This window comes from Trachypithecus francoisi, unplaced genomic scaffold (genome assembly GCF_009764315.1).
Source record: "Trachypithecus francoisi isolate TF-2019V2 unplaced genomic scaffold, Tfra_2.0 Lachesis_group12, whole genome shotgun sequence".
Lineage (NCBI taxonomy): Eukaryota > Metazoa > Chordata > Mammalia > Primates > Cercopithecidae > Trachypithecus > Trachypithecus francoisi.
In genome coordinates, this window is record NW_022681457.1 from 42,344,884 (window position 1) to 42,361,795 (window position 16,912).

Sequence of the window (16,912 nt, forward strand, 5' to 3'; positions counted from 1 at the left end):
CCTGGGCAACACAGTGAGACTCTGTCTCAAAAAAAAAAAAAAAAAAAAAACCAACCAAAAAAAGATAAGTGAACACATATACACATTAATTCCTAATAAGAGAAATGTGAACATTTTACTTGTTATTTTTTCTTTCTTCCAGAATTGGTTTTATTTATTTTCAATTTAATAATACAGAGTATTCCTTCTTTATATTTAAAATAAGATATTTAAACTCAAGTGGTATTCAGATCATCTATAGGATTAAAAAAAAAAACACACACACAGCCTGTAGTAAGTAGCTCCACATCATCCTTATAAATTGCAGTTTATCAATCTATTTAAAACTAACATGGTATGGACTAAAGTTGGTAATAAAATTTTTTGTTGTTGTTAAAACTTTTTTTTCTCTTCAGAATTTAGTTCTGAAAAGCATGAATACCATAAATAAATAAATAAATAAATAATACAGTTTTTGTTTTTGAACTTCCTTTTTTCACTGTAGTTCACTACAGTTTGTGCCACGTCAGTTTCAAAGCATCAGTTACAGCAATGGAGCAACTCTGGTTTAATGGGCTGTTATGCAGCTCTTTCTGGTAGGTTTTTTTCTTATCCGTTTTATAAATATATACTGATAGAAACTATTGGGTAGAGATTTAAAATAGTACTTCAACAATTGCGGAGTCCAGGTCGAAAATGGAGGCAGCTGCTGTGTCCAGGGTTTCTTGGCTGCTGGGTTGGTCCCGCCCACAGCTGGGGTGGCCTATGTCGAGGGGCTCCCATGGCGAGGAGATCTCAGCTAGCATGTGGAAGGCCCTCACCTACTTCCTCGTGCTCCCAGAAGTAGCATGCGGCATGCTGAATGTGTTCCTGAAGTCACGCCACGGAGAGCACCAGAGACCCGAGTTGATACCCTACCCCATCTTCGCATCAGGACCAAGCCGTTTCCCTGGGGAGATGGTAACCTACTCTATTCCATAACCCTCACGTGAATCCACTTCCAATTGGTTACGAAGATGAAGAAAGAGAATCCAGAGCACTACCCGGGCACCGGGGACCACAGCACTGGTTTGGACCATTGCTTTGCACATGAACCAGAAAAATTATAGGAGACCTTAAGCTCACCTTCTTTACTTGTATCAGATGATGACTGGTATCCTGATCTTCCATCCCTTTGCTTGTGGCAGGAGATGGCTTAAATAAATAAGTTAAACTCAAAAAAAAAAAAGTTACAATTGGAATGTCAAGTACCTGCTTTACTCATATATCCGAAGTATATTTTTCAAACATTTTATTGGCATTTTTACTTGACTTTAGCCATATAGACAACCACTCTTCAACTTTTCTGCAGGATTATTTCATTCATAAATATAATTCATAATATGAGGCATAATGAAGTCAACCGATTCCAAAAATTATCTGGTTATCTCACTTAGTGGCAACTGTGAAATTGTTTAAAGGGAAGAGCTTTGTTAATATTAAGTTTAAGAAAATCCGTTACAAAAGAGAAGCTTAAAGAGAAGAATCCATTATTTCCATTATTTGAATAATTTCTTTATTCAATTGTTTTCTCATTAAAGCTTCACAAACTGCTAACAAATTTATGTCAACGTCTGAATAATTTCAAGTTTCACAAATATCACTCAATTGTGACAGTAGCTCTCCAAATAATAGAATGCTATATTTCTCTTGATCTTTAAGAAATAGACGTGTTCATAAAATGCAGACAGGTAATACAAAAATAATTTTAAAAATATTGTTATCTGCAATGCTAATAATAAATAAACAGTACAATACCTGACATCATAGTCAGAAAAACAGACTCTTCATTTCGGTAATGCATGAATAAATGTGTGATGGCCTGGAAAATGGTTAGGTGAAATACATATTTTCTATGGATTTTTGAAAAGGGCTTCTAAAACATTAAGCCGTTAATTCCAGAGTATAAATAACAGCTCTAAGAATTTGTTTCATGTGTCATGTTTAATTGAAAACCATGTGAAATAAAAGTTAAAGAGTACCTTTATATTAAAAGTCATTAGAAATAAAGGCAAGTCGGCCAGGTTCTCTGACTCACACCTGTAATTCCAGCACTTTGGGAGGCAGGTGAATCACTTGAGGTCAGGAGTTTCAGCCTGGCCAGCATGGTGAAACCCCATCTCCACTAAAAATACAAAAAATTATCTGGACATGGTGGTACACACCTGTAATCCCAGCTACTCTGGAGGCTGAGGCAGGAGGATCTCTTGAACCCAGTAGGCAGAGGTTGCAGTGAGCTGAAATAACACCACTGGACTCCAGCTTGGGCAACAGAGTGAGACACCATCTCAAAAAGTAAAAAAAAGAAAGAAAGAAAAGCAAGTTTATTTGTTTAAAACTAATCCACTTTTAATTACATCTAAAATTTTATACACACATAAATATAAACAATTTTGATGTTTTTTGCCATCAATAAATATACAATAATCATTTTCATAATGAATTAAGTAAACTAAGTGAAAACTAAGTTTTCTTACCATAAAAATCACTGTCATTTAGAAATAAAAGCATTTTATACAAAGAGCATGTAAATTGTGTTTCAAATGTTATCTTTTGTTGTAAAATACTTGTGACTGCTATAAAATAAATCATTGCAGATATAAAGAAAAACATGCTGAAAAATATCAATTCCTTGAAAAATCAATTTTTATTGAAAGAAAGGTAGAGGACATTGTTATGCTGATAATAAAGATAATAGATTTAGTCTCCAGATTCACAGTATCATTTGTACAGAAATTAATGGCTTGATTACTTTAATAGGGCAGAGTAAATAATAGTCTATATTCATTGATGGTGTGAGAAAATGGAAGGCAGGAAGGACACACAATTTACACTCATTATTGTCACTAAAAGAACCCGCATTTCCTAGTCATCACTTGAAAAATAACCATTTTGGGCTGGGCACAGTGGCTCATGGCCTGTAATCCCAGTACTTTAGGAGGCTGAGGCAGGCGGATCACAAGGTTAGGAGTTCGAGACCAGCCTGACCAATATGGTGAAACCCCATCTCTACTAAAAATACAAAAATTAGCCAAGTGTGGTGGCATATGCCTGTAATCCCAGCTACTGAGGAGGCTGAGGCAAGAGAATTGCTTGAACCCAGGAGGCGGAGGTTGCAGTGAGCCGAGATCTTGCCACTGCACTCCAGTCCGGACAACAGAGTGAGACTCTGTCGCTAAATAAATAAATAAATAAATAACCATGTTATTATTATATTTTTGCTACACGGTGATATAATGATCCTCACATATGCAATTTGTGCATTAATATACCTTTCTCCTGCTTGTGGAAGGCAGTAGTTGTATGTGAAATCCAAGAGTGACAGCACTGCTTCTCTGGGGCAGTTCTCTATTAAAGCTTTTTATACAAGCAAAGTGCTGTGAATGTTGAAATATCTGTTGCCCACTTTTGCAGCCAAAATTTCTATATTTGTGATTCGAATGCAGAAATACCCACAGTCACTCTCAAAAGGATTTATTTAATCCATATCCTGATATCATTAGCACTGACAGGGTTTAGGGTAACACTCAGGGAGATAAACACTTTTGATATATTTCTTCAAAGAATGTGTTCTGTCAGTGAATGTGTCCAAAAGCATCAGGGCATATAAACATTCCTCAAGTGGGTTTACTTATCAAGTATAAAATGACTGGGCCAGGAGAGTACTAGGGTTTTGACAGCTTGTGGTTTGAAATTGAGCATGACCCTTTGTACTCTTAATCAGAATTGTCTATTTTTGTCTATCTTGATTCAAAAGGAAGCAGTCAATGCAAGTATTGCAAAGTAAGGGCAATTACAATTATAATTATAAAAATCAATTTTAAATCAAGATCCCAGCACTGCAAAAAACACCTTGGAATAAGGCTCTGATAAATCGCCTTCTTTTCTCGTGATTTTTCAGGCACCACTATAGGAGAAGTCTGAAGACGAATCAAGTGACAAGAAGTTTGAAACAGCTTGCTAATTTATTTTCTGAGCCATATTTCTTGGCTAAGTGAGTATGTATTTCATTACTTCCATGAACATGCTAATCATAAAACTATCTATTATCCTTTAACTAAAGGGTCAATGGTTTTAGGATGTGGAAGTAAACTGTCACACTGCTTAAAAACACTCTTCTCTGAGGAAAGATAGTATTTTATGGTATATTAAATCACGACTAAATAGTTCTTCTATTCTTGAAGAACTTTTCCAGAGAATTACATGTAAACATTTTGTGCTAAAACTCCTACAATATAATATGAAATAGGTATCTTTAAGAAAACGAAGCTTTTACAGGCACAGATTTTTCCCTCTTTCTGATGCAATGTGGTGCATTTGATTAGGTAAGTTCACATTGACAAGCTAAGATAATTAATACAAATAAGTAACTCGTACAATAATAAATGTTCTTTTTTTTTAAAAAAAGGACTATAATTGAAGCAGAATGAATTGCTGAAGTATAATCTTCATAAAATTAAGCAAACATCACAAGTAATGATTGAAGTTTCAAAAAGTCTATGTGTGCAAACAACATAGCTTAGCTGATCATTATTTTGTTCTTTTACTTTATTTAAATTCTATATATTGGATTTTTAAACTAACGGGCAACCTAAATTTACTGTAGCTCTTCAATTAACACTGAATGAATAAATGTAGACCATCAGGAGAACAAAATACTAATTTTAATCCTACTGCTTGTAAGCTTAAAATTAAGGGACCATAGATAGGGATCTTAACCTCTTTCAATTTTTTATCCATTTATTTGGTAAGATAAATTTCACTTGCAGGTCCACAGGTCAGAGTCCTAGCTCATAATGGGTTTCTTACATGTTTACTATTATACACATACGTATTTATCTCATAAGTGAAAAATCAAGCCTGAATCTTTTAAAACATTGTGTTTAATTTATTAATGGTGATTAACATTTTAATCTCACTCAATATGTCCTAATTGTCCTTGAAAAGAATATCATCTTTAATAATGTTGCCCTTTGACATTGTAATTAGATAGTGACTTTTACCCATCACCTAGTTTGGGCAAAGCTCTCTTCCTTCAGTCAATGAAAAGACAATAAGGGTGAAGAGTCGTGTAGTCAGATCTTTCCATTGCTTTTATTATAGTATGTACGTTACCCTAAAACTTTCATTGCCCACCAAACTTTGAAAACCAGCCATTTCTCTCTCATGTACAATTTAAAGATGAAACCACAAATATTCACACACACTAAGTACATATTTAATGTGATCTGACCCTAAATATTTAAATAGGCATCAGGATCTGGATTCTATTTCTAAATCATAGTTTTGCCCTTATTATGTGCTATTAACTTTTTATGATAATGAGACTATATTAGATGATTCCTGGAATCAACTGTAGGATATTCCCTGAGGATGAGTAAGGTCCCTGAGCAGATCCCTTTTAAGCACAAATATTTTGTTAATGTGTTTATTTTAGTACATTGTCTAAGCAGAATATTGAGATACAAAAATTTAATATTTTTACAATATTTCTAAATTTCCCAAAGAAAAATGAAAATAAAGGTTTCCTTTATTTTATCTTCAGTATAATTTTGATAGCTTGGATTTAATAGCGATAAATATTACTTCTAGTCAATCATCTCTAATCATGAAGATGGTCACTTATGGAAGAAAATAACGATTTAAACACTAGTAATACACACATACACTAGAAAAAATACCCAAAATTGCCCAGTGTAAAGTCAATTTAATTGTGCAAAGCCTATGTACGACCTCCAAGAAACACGTTTGAACTCACAGAACATATGTCAAATATGTTAAATTAATGTATAATATTGACCATTCCTCTTGTTTCCTTTTAAAGGACAATGTTTTTAAAAAATCACTAGTTTTTCTTAAATATGTTATCCAGGAAAAGGGTCAAAGCTTTCACTTCATTTTGAAAGAGAAAACACATTATGATGAGGAGCAGAAGGGAAAAGGTCATTTTTCCTAAGACAAGATAACAAAAGTTTAATGGCTGTCAAATTATTTGGAGGGAATGGGAGTTTCTCTAAGAATTTGATAGTCAGGATCCCTAACATTTATCTTTTTCCTTTTCTAGTGGCCCTGCCTCAAAAGGAAGATGAAAATGCTCATAAGAAATGTAAGTGATCTTTACTGGTCTGTGACTTTTGTATAACCATAGTCTCTGGCATGTGACTGCACTAAGCATTTCTTCTCAAAACAGGTAAGGGAATTGAACACTTGTCTGAAGGAACCTGTGTCTGAAGGAACCTGTGTGTGTGTGTGTGTGTGTGGTGTGTGTGTGTGTGTGTGTGTGTCTGCACATGCATGCATGCATCCACATGCACATCTCTTCAGAAAGGTAAGGCATTTGAAGGAAAAGTGGAGATCTTGGGGAAGTTAGGAAAGAAAAAGGTAATTATTAAGCTTTTTTTTTTTTTTCCATTTTGGGAAAAATCAAAGTTGTATAGTTTACCTAGATCATTTTTAATGCATAATCATCCTTCCTTAATTTTCCTTCAGATATTCTATTTATTTTTCCTCAGAATAATTTTTCTTCAAAGAAACATGGTTATCAAGTTGGGAATAAATTGAAAAATAGTTTCCAATCTCTAAGGACTTTCTCACATATGATAGAACACATTGTTGAGGAGAGTTCTTCAATCTGTCATGAAAATGAATGAAATTTTATCTCTGATCTTGCAAAAACACCCCATGAGAACACAAGATACATTTGAGAAGGGGAGTAAGACCCTTCCCTTTACCTGAGCCGTAATCTTTTTGAAAAACAGATCACTTAAAATACAGTGACTAAAAACTTTCTATAAATTACACGTTTTACTCAGAAAAGGAAACAAGATGGAGGAAGATGTATTTTAATGATAGATTCATTTCCCTGTAGAAAACTACTAAACAGAGTAATAAAGCTGGGAAATTATTTCATCCATATTTCCTTTAACCTTTCAGGGCATCCACTCAAGTTTGTTCAGGGAGAGTCATTTTACACATACATAAGCAGACACTGTCAAATTTAAAATAAAAGATGAAAGGGAAAATCAGCTTGAACATCATCAATACTCCCTGCTGTAAAATCCTACTCAATCTATTTTTTTTTTCTTAGTTCACAGAAATGTTTCATATAAAATATAAAAAAGACAACCTTGCCCTGTGCTTCCACCTGATGGTTGCTCTTTCACATCGATCCCACCTGCTTGTTTCATCCCAGGAGCTGTGGGACCAGATCTCAGAACACGTTGTCAGCAGCAGCTGCCTCTCAGCCAGATATGCCTAAGGGGTGTTTGTGAGCCTAGAGGGGGCTAGTTTGTCCTGGTTCAAAAATCAAGCTCTATAGAGAAGCTGACACCAGCTCTCTATAAAATGTCCTACTGGCAGCCATCTTGAAGGTGAAAAAGTTTTCCTAGGGAGCAAATGAGACTTACATTGACCCCATAAAGAAATGATAATATGCTGAGGTTTTTGATATTTGATATTTTGATATTTGATCAAAGTATCAAAATATTTGATATCAAGTATCAAAAGATTTGATATTTGATCTTTTCATTTTGCGGGGAGAGGTTTCTTTGGAAAATCAGAGGAGGTTCACATACCCCAATCTGATTGGTGGGAGAGAATCCAAAGGCTTCCTGGAGGAGGTGACACCTGAACAACCTAAAGAACAAGGAACTTTTGTGTCCATCTTCTCATACTTGGCAGAGCACTCCTTGAGGAAAGAGGTTAACCATAGCTCATATCTAATCAAATCATTTATTCTTACACATATTTATTGAGCTCTTTGCTAAGAGAAAAACACTCCCTGAAGCAGCTTGGGAACTAGCAAGTGGCAGTCAGGAGGGAGAGAAGTAGATAAGGGAAATATGAGAGGAAATCAAGGATGAAGCTCATGTTTCTAGTTTAGGCGAAAGGGTGGATAGTGGATCAGGGCAGCCACGTGCAGTTGTGCAGGTTATAGATTCACAGATGCAGAAGAAGTGGCAAATTCTATGGAGAAGAGCCTTATTCTTGATCCCACAGTACCACCACTTGATATATGATGTTGGAATGGGCTACAATTGAGAACATTGTTTTGATTTCTTAAAAGCAAACCTGTTATTTCTTGAGTAAACCAAGAAATATACTTTGCTGCTATATTCACTTGGCTCCTTAATTTTCAAACATCAAAAATCTCTACTGTGAATCATTCATGTCTTCTCCCTATCTCCTCTGTCTTTAGAATATTCTGACACCTCTACCAGAGGAGATTTTAGGATTTCCTGCTTAAAGAAAGCTTGAAAGTTAGGTATGACACTGAATTATCAGTTATTAATATTGTTAATTAACAATGGGGTTATTGATATAGTAGTATCAAGAACACTCATTATTATTAAATTCATAAATAAGAATTGCCATTAGTTTTTAGAATTATTTCAAGCTACAATTTGATCATCTTATAATAGTTGTAATGCCTTTGTTCTCTTCTTTTTTGAGATGGAGTCTCACGCTGTTGCCCAGGTTGGAGTGCAGTGACGCCATCTCAGCTAACTGCAACCTCCATCTCCCAAATTCAAGCAATTCTCCTGCCTCAGCCTCCCAAGTAGCTAGCACTACAGATGTGAGCCACCACGCCTGGTTAATTTTTTTGTATTTTTAGTAGAGACGAGGTTTTGCCATGTTGCTCAGGTTCGTCTTGTACTCCTGAGCTCAGGCAAACTGTCTTCTTTGGCCTCCCAAAGTGCTAGTATTACAGACCTCAGCCACCATGCCCAACCAGATATTTGACATTTAAGCTACACTTCTACTGTTGCTTTCTAGAAAATATTACATGGTCTTTGACTTTAGCATAGAAAGAGAATGACTAAAGGTTATTAGCTTCTAAAGGCAATTACTTACTTGAACGGATATGTATAAGCCTAAACAATAACAAACACTTTGTATTTTTACCAAAAGCAACTTTATCCACATGTCTAAGGCAAATAAAGTTTGTACCAGGTGAAAAGCTCTGAATGTTAATTTTAATGTTTGCAGTCCTTAGACAAGTTTAGCGTAGGTAGAAATGGAGAGCAAAAATATTCAGTAAATGGCATGCTTATTAGCAAGACAATATGGTTTTCATGCATTTGTAGTTAAGAGCAAGCATGGGGGTGGGGCAGAATGAGGAGGCACAGATTTACATTTAAATGTTTTCATTATAAAGTCCAAAGCCACTTTCTTCAGGCATGCAAACTGTGGATAGCTTCAGTCTCAGCATGAAGGCTGTGGATAGCTCCCTACACAGTCTTCTTTATTTTTATAAAAATCAACTCACCATCCTGTGCAGCAAATAACTTTGCATTTGATAAGTGCTCAGTAATTTCTTGATACATATGGTCCAGAATGTAAATCCCAAACCAAGGGCTAAATATTGTCACAAATCCACAGACTGGTAGAAAAATCTGATTATGACTAAATTTAATGGAATTATATTTGGCTAAGTGAAATAAATGTCTCCACTCAAAAAAATTTTAAAGTCATTGTTCTGAATGAAACATAAATGTATTTCTCTCCTTTATAAGGGTCTGGAACTTGGTAGTCTAGGACCAGTATGGTGGCTCTATTCTATCAAGTCCTCAGGAATTTAGGATTACTTCAAATTCACGCATTCATCATATTTGGGTGTGTCCTTCCTGCTCATGCTCCAAGCTGGTATCTGTTTGGACGAACAGAGGCAAGATGGTGCACTTCCCGGTTCTTCTTCACCAACTTTTCCCGCGCGTGCGAAAATGCAGCCAGCGACCTGGGAAGGTGCAGACCAACCGGGCATGCGCCAGGTGACGTCAATCCAAAGAGACCAAGATTTACCTAGTCGCACCTGCGGAATGCCCCCCGACACGCCCGTGCCCCGCCTATTGCCCTCCCACTCCTAGAAAAGCTGCTCCGGACGGACGCCACACGCGGCCTTCCTCAGTCCCTCACTCCTGTCGGGACTGTAGAAACTCCGTCCCAGAGCTTCACCGGGTGACTCTCTTGGCCTCCTTTGCCGAGGCCGACAGACCTCTCCCTACCCACCTTCTTCCTTGAAGCTAGGTGACCAAAAATAAATTTGCAGTTTTGCTCCTAGCCTTGCCTACCCGCTGGTTCTTTTGTGCCCACTCTGGTGGTCTTAGAAAAACAAATCAGTTGGTGCTGAAACCCGGGAGGAGACCCCTCCTCAGGCCTCTAAGGGTTGAGGAACCTCCTCCTGCTCCCACGCCACAGACGGACCAGGACCTGAGACCCGCTTCCCTCACTCTCACGGCCTCTCTGGGGTAAGTGCCCTTGTCTCCTCTTTACCTCCCTCGGCCAAAAATCCTGCGCAGGTCCGAGGCCCACTTTTGAGCCACCAAGTGGCTTGGGAGACCCGTTCAGGATGGAGATGTCTGCCTGAAGGTAATCTCCACCTTGGCTCCATGAGCCTCCGGTCTGTCTCTGCTGGTTCCAAAGGACACTTTGAAGCCAGGCAGAGATCCACTTCCATTTCCATTGTGTCCATTGTGTAAGTAAAGAGGAAACAAATGGGAAACCCCCAGTCCAAATTTCCAAAGAGCACCCCCTTAGGGTGCCTCCTAGCCAATTTAAAAAGCTTACAGCTCGAACAAGACCTTAGGAGGAAGCGGTTAATTTTCCTTTCCACTGTGGCATGATCGACCTCAGCAATTTATGCCAGCGGCTAGGCACGTGGTCTGAAATTAATTACATACAAGGCTTTTGGGCCTTACGCTCTCGTCCCAATCTGCCCTATACTCCCCCTTCTCTCCCCGCTCTCTCCACCCCCTCCCTTCCTGCCCAGACTCCTCCTCCTCCCCCCATCCAGACTCCTCCTTCCTCCTCCTTATCTACTAGTAATCCACTCGGTCCCGTGCCTCCTTCCGGGCCCCCAACTGGCTGTCTTGAGTCCCCTATCTCCTGCCCCACACCCTCCTACAGTGTTAGCACCTTTGCGAGAGGTGGCTGGGGCGGAGGGGGTAGTCAGAGTACATGTCCCTTTTTCACTGGCCCATCTTTCCAAAATTGAGAAGCGTTTAGGTGATTTCTCAGCTAATCCTACCATATACATAAAGGAATTTAGATACCTTTGTCAGGCCTATGACTTAACTTGGCATGACCTCCAGGTTATCCTAACCTCTACCCTAAACTGACTGAGGTTCTAACCCAATATACCGGTTAGAGCCGGCCTCCCCTACAGGGGCCACCATTTTGGCATCTTATATCATTTCTCAATCAGCACCTGACATTCGTAAAAAAAAACTTCAAAAGGTAGAGGATGGTCCTCAGACACCAATACAAGACCTAGTTAAATTAGCCTTTAAGGTCTATAACTCCAGAGAGGAGACTGCAGGCTCGCCTCAAACAGAAGTTACAGCTCCTACCAGCAGCTTTACAGCCCAGTCGTAACCCCAGGCCAGAGAGCACACACCCCACAGACTCCAAGGCTGCAAAAGGAGCCTGCTATAAGTGCGGCAAGGCAGGACACTATGCCAACAGGTGTCCGCAATGTCCCCAAGCCCCAACGCAGCCTTGCTATAAGTGCAAGGCATCAGGACATTGGGCCAGTGAATGTCCTAACCCTCGTCCACCAGCAACTCCCCTGCCCTGCTTGCCAGCAGGGAGGACCCTGGAAGTCTGATTGCCCTACCCTGAGAACAGGTGCCGCGTCTCCACGTGACCCCCTTTCCCAGGATCCTGGGAGCTCCTTCCAGCTCCTGCATCTGGATGATGACAACTGAAGGTGCCGAGACTCGGGGACCCCCATCACCCTTGCCGAGCCACGGGTAACTCTCCTGGTAGCGGGTAAGACAACTAATTTTTTAATCAACAGCGAGGCTACCTATTCTGTTTTGCCATCCTTCTTTGGACCTAGCCTTCCATCCAATATCTCTGTAGTAGGAGTAAGCGGAAAGCCATCCACTCCACAAAAAACTCCACTCCTTAACTACTGCCTGGCCAACAACCACTTTGTGCACTCGTTCCTCATTCCCAGCTAAAAAGGGCCCCTACCGAAAGCAATCAGTGGAAATCAGTTCAACTTTCCCCCACTCACCTCAAACTTACTAAATTTTCTTAACTATCTCATACTCCCCAGCCTTGCCAGGACTATCCTTCTGGGTTTTGCCCATATTCCAACAAATGCTTCCATTCCTCATTCCTATACTAATACTGTGCCTTATTTTATGTTTTGTCCCCATTTTGATCAAATTTCTCCATGCCAAGATTCCGTACATCCAAATACCACCACAGGCCCCGACCTTAACGACGCCCCTTAACAGCAGGAAGTAGCCAGACAGACCACGACGCTCTTATCAATATTACCAATAAAAGGTTGGACTGTTTGGACGAACGGAGGCAAGATGGCGCACTTCCGGGTTCTTCTTCACCAACTTTTCCCGCGTGTGCAAAAATGCAGCCAGCGACCTGGGAAGGTGCAGATCAACCGGGCATGTGCCAGGTGATGTCAATCCAAAGAGACCAAGATTTACCTGGTCGCACCTGCGGAACGCCCCCTGACACGCCCGTGCCCCACCTATTGCCCTCCCACTCCTAGAAAAGCCGCTCCAGACGGACACCACGCTGCGGCCTTCCTCAGTCCCTCACTCCTGTCGGGACTGTAGAAACTCCGTCCCAGAGCTTCACCGGGTGACTCTCTTGGCCTCCTTTGCTGGAGGCCGACAGACCTCTCCCTATGCACCTTCTTCCTTGAAGCTAGGTGACCAAAAATAAATTTGCAGTTTTGCTCCCAGCCTTGCCTACCCGCTGGTTCTTTTGTGCCCGCTCTGGTGGTCTTAGAAAAACAAATCAGTATCCATACAGGCTGCATATGAAAAGAGAGATAAATTTTTTTTCTCAATAGACCAAAAGGCGTAGTCCAGCTTACTCTTAAGAGAGCTTTCTGTGAGTGTCCCCAGAGCATCCTCATTTAAAACACCCCATTTAAGTCATCAGTCACTTGACCATATCCAGATTTTTTTAAAGTACAATTCTAATGGAAGGAGGGGGAACAGGTATTGGAGGATTAGAGTTCTTGGAGAATCACCAAGGTAATTCCATTGAATTGATGAAGTAAAATGCGTTATTGAAATGATGTTTTTCACTACAGAGAGTTCTTTATTTCTTTTCTCAACTGAGAGAAGACTATAAGAAAACAACACAGTGAGCATGCAAGCAGAGTTCACAAGTAGGAGTTTAAAATAAGACTTAAAATCTTAACACCCTGAAATCCTATGAATACAAGGTAAGGCGTGGAGCTGAGGGAGAGGAGAAAGTTATGATGACAGAGCAGTAAATGGACGTTTCAACCAATCACATGTCTTCATCTTGCACAGTGTTCACTGGGGTGCATGTGAAAAGTTCTGGTTTGTAGACAAAAATCTTTTTTTCAAAAAGAAATATCTTGACTTTGAAAGTGTTTGAATCCTTTTTAGAAACATACTTTAAGTCTTAGGCCAGGTGCTGTGGTGCACGCTTGTAATTCTAGCACTTTAGGAGGACGAGGCCGGCAGATCACCTGAGGTCAGAAGTTCAAGACCAGCCTGGCCAACATGGTGAAACCCCATATCTACTAAAAATACAAAAATTAGCCAGGCATGGTGGCAAACATCTGTAATCCCAACTACTCAGGAGGCTGAGGCAGGAGAATTGCTAGAACCTGGGAGGCAGAGGTTGTAGTGAGCTGAGATTGCACCAGGGCACTCTTGCCTGAGCAACAGAGCAATACTCCATCTCAAAAATAAATAAATAAATAAATAAATAAAATAATAATATATATAAAAATACCAAATGTATAACTTTTTGAATATCCTGCCCACTTATAGTTCCATAATTAATGTTAATTCACTAATTATATTTTATTACTTTTGTGGAAAAAAAATATGTCTGTGCTCGATTTAAGGATTGAGCATCCACCCTGTTATTTTTCTACTCACTCTGACCAAGACCTGTGGACTCTGTTTGAAGTCTCCAGTTTATTCCAATATTCCCATTTTGTTCCAGTTTTAAGTTTCATGTTTTAATATCATTTTAGAAAAAATGGAGTAGGCCTATATTTCAATATGTTAAATAGTATATTCAGCAGGGTACAACCACAGACACATGGTTAGTATCATTAGGGGAAAAAAAAAGTCAAAATCTGGCCTCACATTTCATGAAAGCTGTAAACTAAATCACTTTGATCTTCATTTTCTTCACTTTGATTCTCACTGAGTATTTACATCCTCTTATGTTTAAATGACCCCATGAACCCATGAGAGTTTCAATAGCCAGTTAAAACACACAGTATGTTTTTAAAACCAAACATACTTTAGTAAGTCTACTAAAAGCTGATAGCATTTCTCAGACTATAACCAGCATTAATTATCCTTCCTCTTTCTTGAGTAAAAAATTAGAAGAAAAGGAAAGGGCATAACCTTAGTCCATCTCTGTAGTAAAGATTGCAACAACAATAAAACATAATGAAATGTGTTTTGTTAAAATGTGAAGGTTAACATTTGAAGACTTCCCCAGATACCTCACATGGCTACAACTTGTTTATACTCATCATAAACAAAATCGATTTAGATACTGATATTTAGCTTGATACATATTTAAAATAACAAAGTTTAAGCTAGAAGTAGATGCAAAGTAAACACAAAAGTTACTTTATGCAAACTTTTAGTTGCAAATTCACCAATTCTTTACATTTTGTGACATTTGAAAGTGTCTCAGTTTGATTTGCTATTTAATCAAAACAATGAAAACCCTTAAGTATAATTTGAATTGGTAACTAGTTAAATTTTGGTACAAATCCTATACTTCATTGGGGTAAAATAATACAAGCATAACCTATGAACTAAGTAGTTACATAGCACTAAGACAATATTAGTGAAATTTAGAGGCTGAAAAAACAAAACAAAACAAAACAAAAAAAAGGAGATCTTTCAGGAAATAAATAATCCAATGCCAATACTGCTATCATCTATCTATCTATCTATCTATCTATCCATCTATCATCATCATTTATCTATCTATCTGTCATCTACCTATCTATTCAAAGCCAGGAATTATTTGAGAGGTTATAAATATTTATGGAGTGGTTAAAGATTTTCTCAAAAAAGTGAGAAAGAAAAAAAAAAGATTAGTCTTTTTAGTATTGTGAATTAAATCATTCACAGAAAGGAACATATAGGTTTATAATATGTCATAACAAGATTATAACATTGATTTTAGTCAAAATATGTGTAATGCAAGTCTTACCAATTATATTTTTTTAAAATGATAATATTCATAACAACTGCCCAAAAAAGACAAGGCAGTAGTTGGATTAATTTGAGTTGAATGCTACTATGTAGGGATCTTGAATAGTAATCTGCCTTAGATGATGTCTGTGTTTGGTATCTATTGCTGCATAACAAATCACATTAAAAATTAGTGGTTTATAACAGCTATTTATTATCTGTTACTGCTCTTACATTGACTAGACTCTGGATGGTGATTCTCCTATTTTATGTCATATTGGATAAGACAGCAGTCATCTGCAGGTTCAGTTAGCCTGGAATATAAAGAGGCTTCCTCACATGACAAGCAGTTGATGCTGGCTGTTGAGTGGAAACTCAGCCAGAACTTTGCCCAGTGTCAGTGGGTGTCATCTTAGTGTGGCTTGAGCCTCTCACACCATGACTACTGAGTCGCAAGAAATGTTACAACAGTGAGTATTCCAAGGGATCCAGTCAAAAGCTGCCATTCTCATAGGGCTTGGGTTTGGAATTTAGAGAAATGTCACTTGTGCTCATTCCATTGATCAAGTATGTCACTAAGTCACCCAGTTTCTAAGGCGCAGAATTAGACTCCACCTGTTGATGAGAAACTAGCAAGATCTCACTGCCAAAGTGCACGTGGGATAGGAGTTATCATTGAAGACATTTTGGACAAATGTGATTGGCCATAAGAATGATTCAGAAAATGTAAGATATTACATGTACAATATCTTAAATTTTGTACATGTTTTGCTCACACTGACTTACTCACTCCCTCACTAGTTATGTGCACCAGAAAAACAAGGAATACCCATTGAGGGTACTGGTATGGTGGCAATATCACAAAAAGCTCAACTAATCTTTCTTAAGAAAGACAGGATTTTTATACTGACCAAATTATGTCTTTCTAATTTGGCAAGAGGTGCTAACCTGCCATTTCTTGTATTCACATACAAGAATTGAATTAAAATAATGAAGATATTAGGTGTTTTTAAACTTTTTTCTTACTGTGTAATAATCCAGATAGGAAAATCTGCTTAAAATAAATGAATGGCTTAATAAATTATCATTAGGTGAACCACCTTGGAAAAAACCTTCCAAGAAGTCCCGTCATGCACCCCACCCAATCAGAGCCCCTTCTCTCCCTCAAATTTAACCACTACTTTGCCTTTGTAGTCATAATATTATCATTTCATTATGTTTAAATCTCTCAGCACACATCCTTAGATACTATGGCTTAACCTTGTCTAGTTTTTAAACTTAGTTAGTTGGTTAAATCTTTTTAATCTGCAGGCTTCCCTTCCATCCCTTTTTTAATCTGTAGCTTCCTTGCTTATTGCCTAATCACTTTTTAAAAAATATTAAGATACATTTATGCTCCATACCTATGTTTGTTAATGTGATATGAATTTCAAATATTGGTATTTTGATTCTATAATTTATGTTTTATATTTTAAACTAAAATGGTTACATAAAAAGACACTTTATCTCATCTAATAGTTTACTTAGTAACACAGTTTATATAAAAAATACTTAATTCTCTTCCCAAATGTTTGATATATTTACCCAGGTTTTAGATAATGAATTGATTTTCAGCTCATGGAAGGCAACTTCTAAGATGGCCCCCAATAATTCTGTCCTCGTTTTAAACCTGTGGGCTGGCCCAAATGATTCACTTTTAGTAAAAAAGA

At 38.1% G+C, this 16,912-nt stretch overlaps 1 pseudogene; it reads left to right on the forward strand.

The window, feature by feature from the left end:
* The first annotated feature begins 656 nt into the window (after positions 1–656).
* On the forward strand, positions 657–1,072 carry LOC117093511 (annotated as a pseudogene).
* The last annotated feature ends 15,840 nt before the right edge of the window (positions 1,073–16,912 follow it).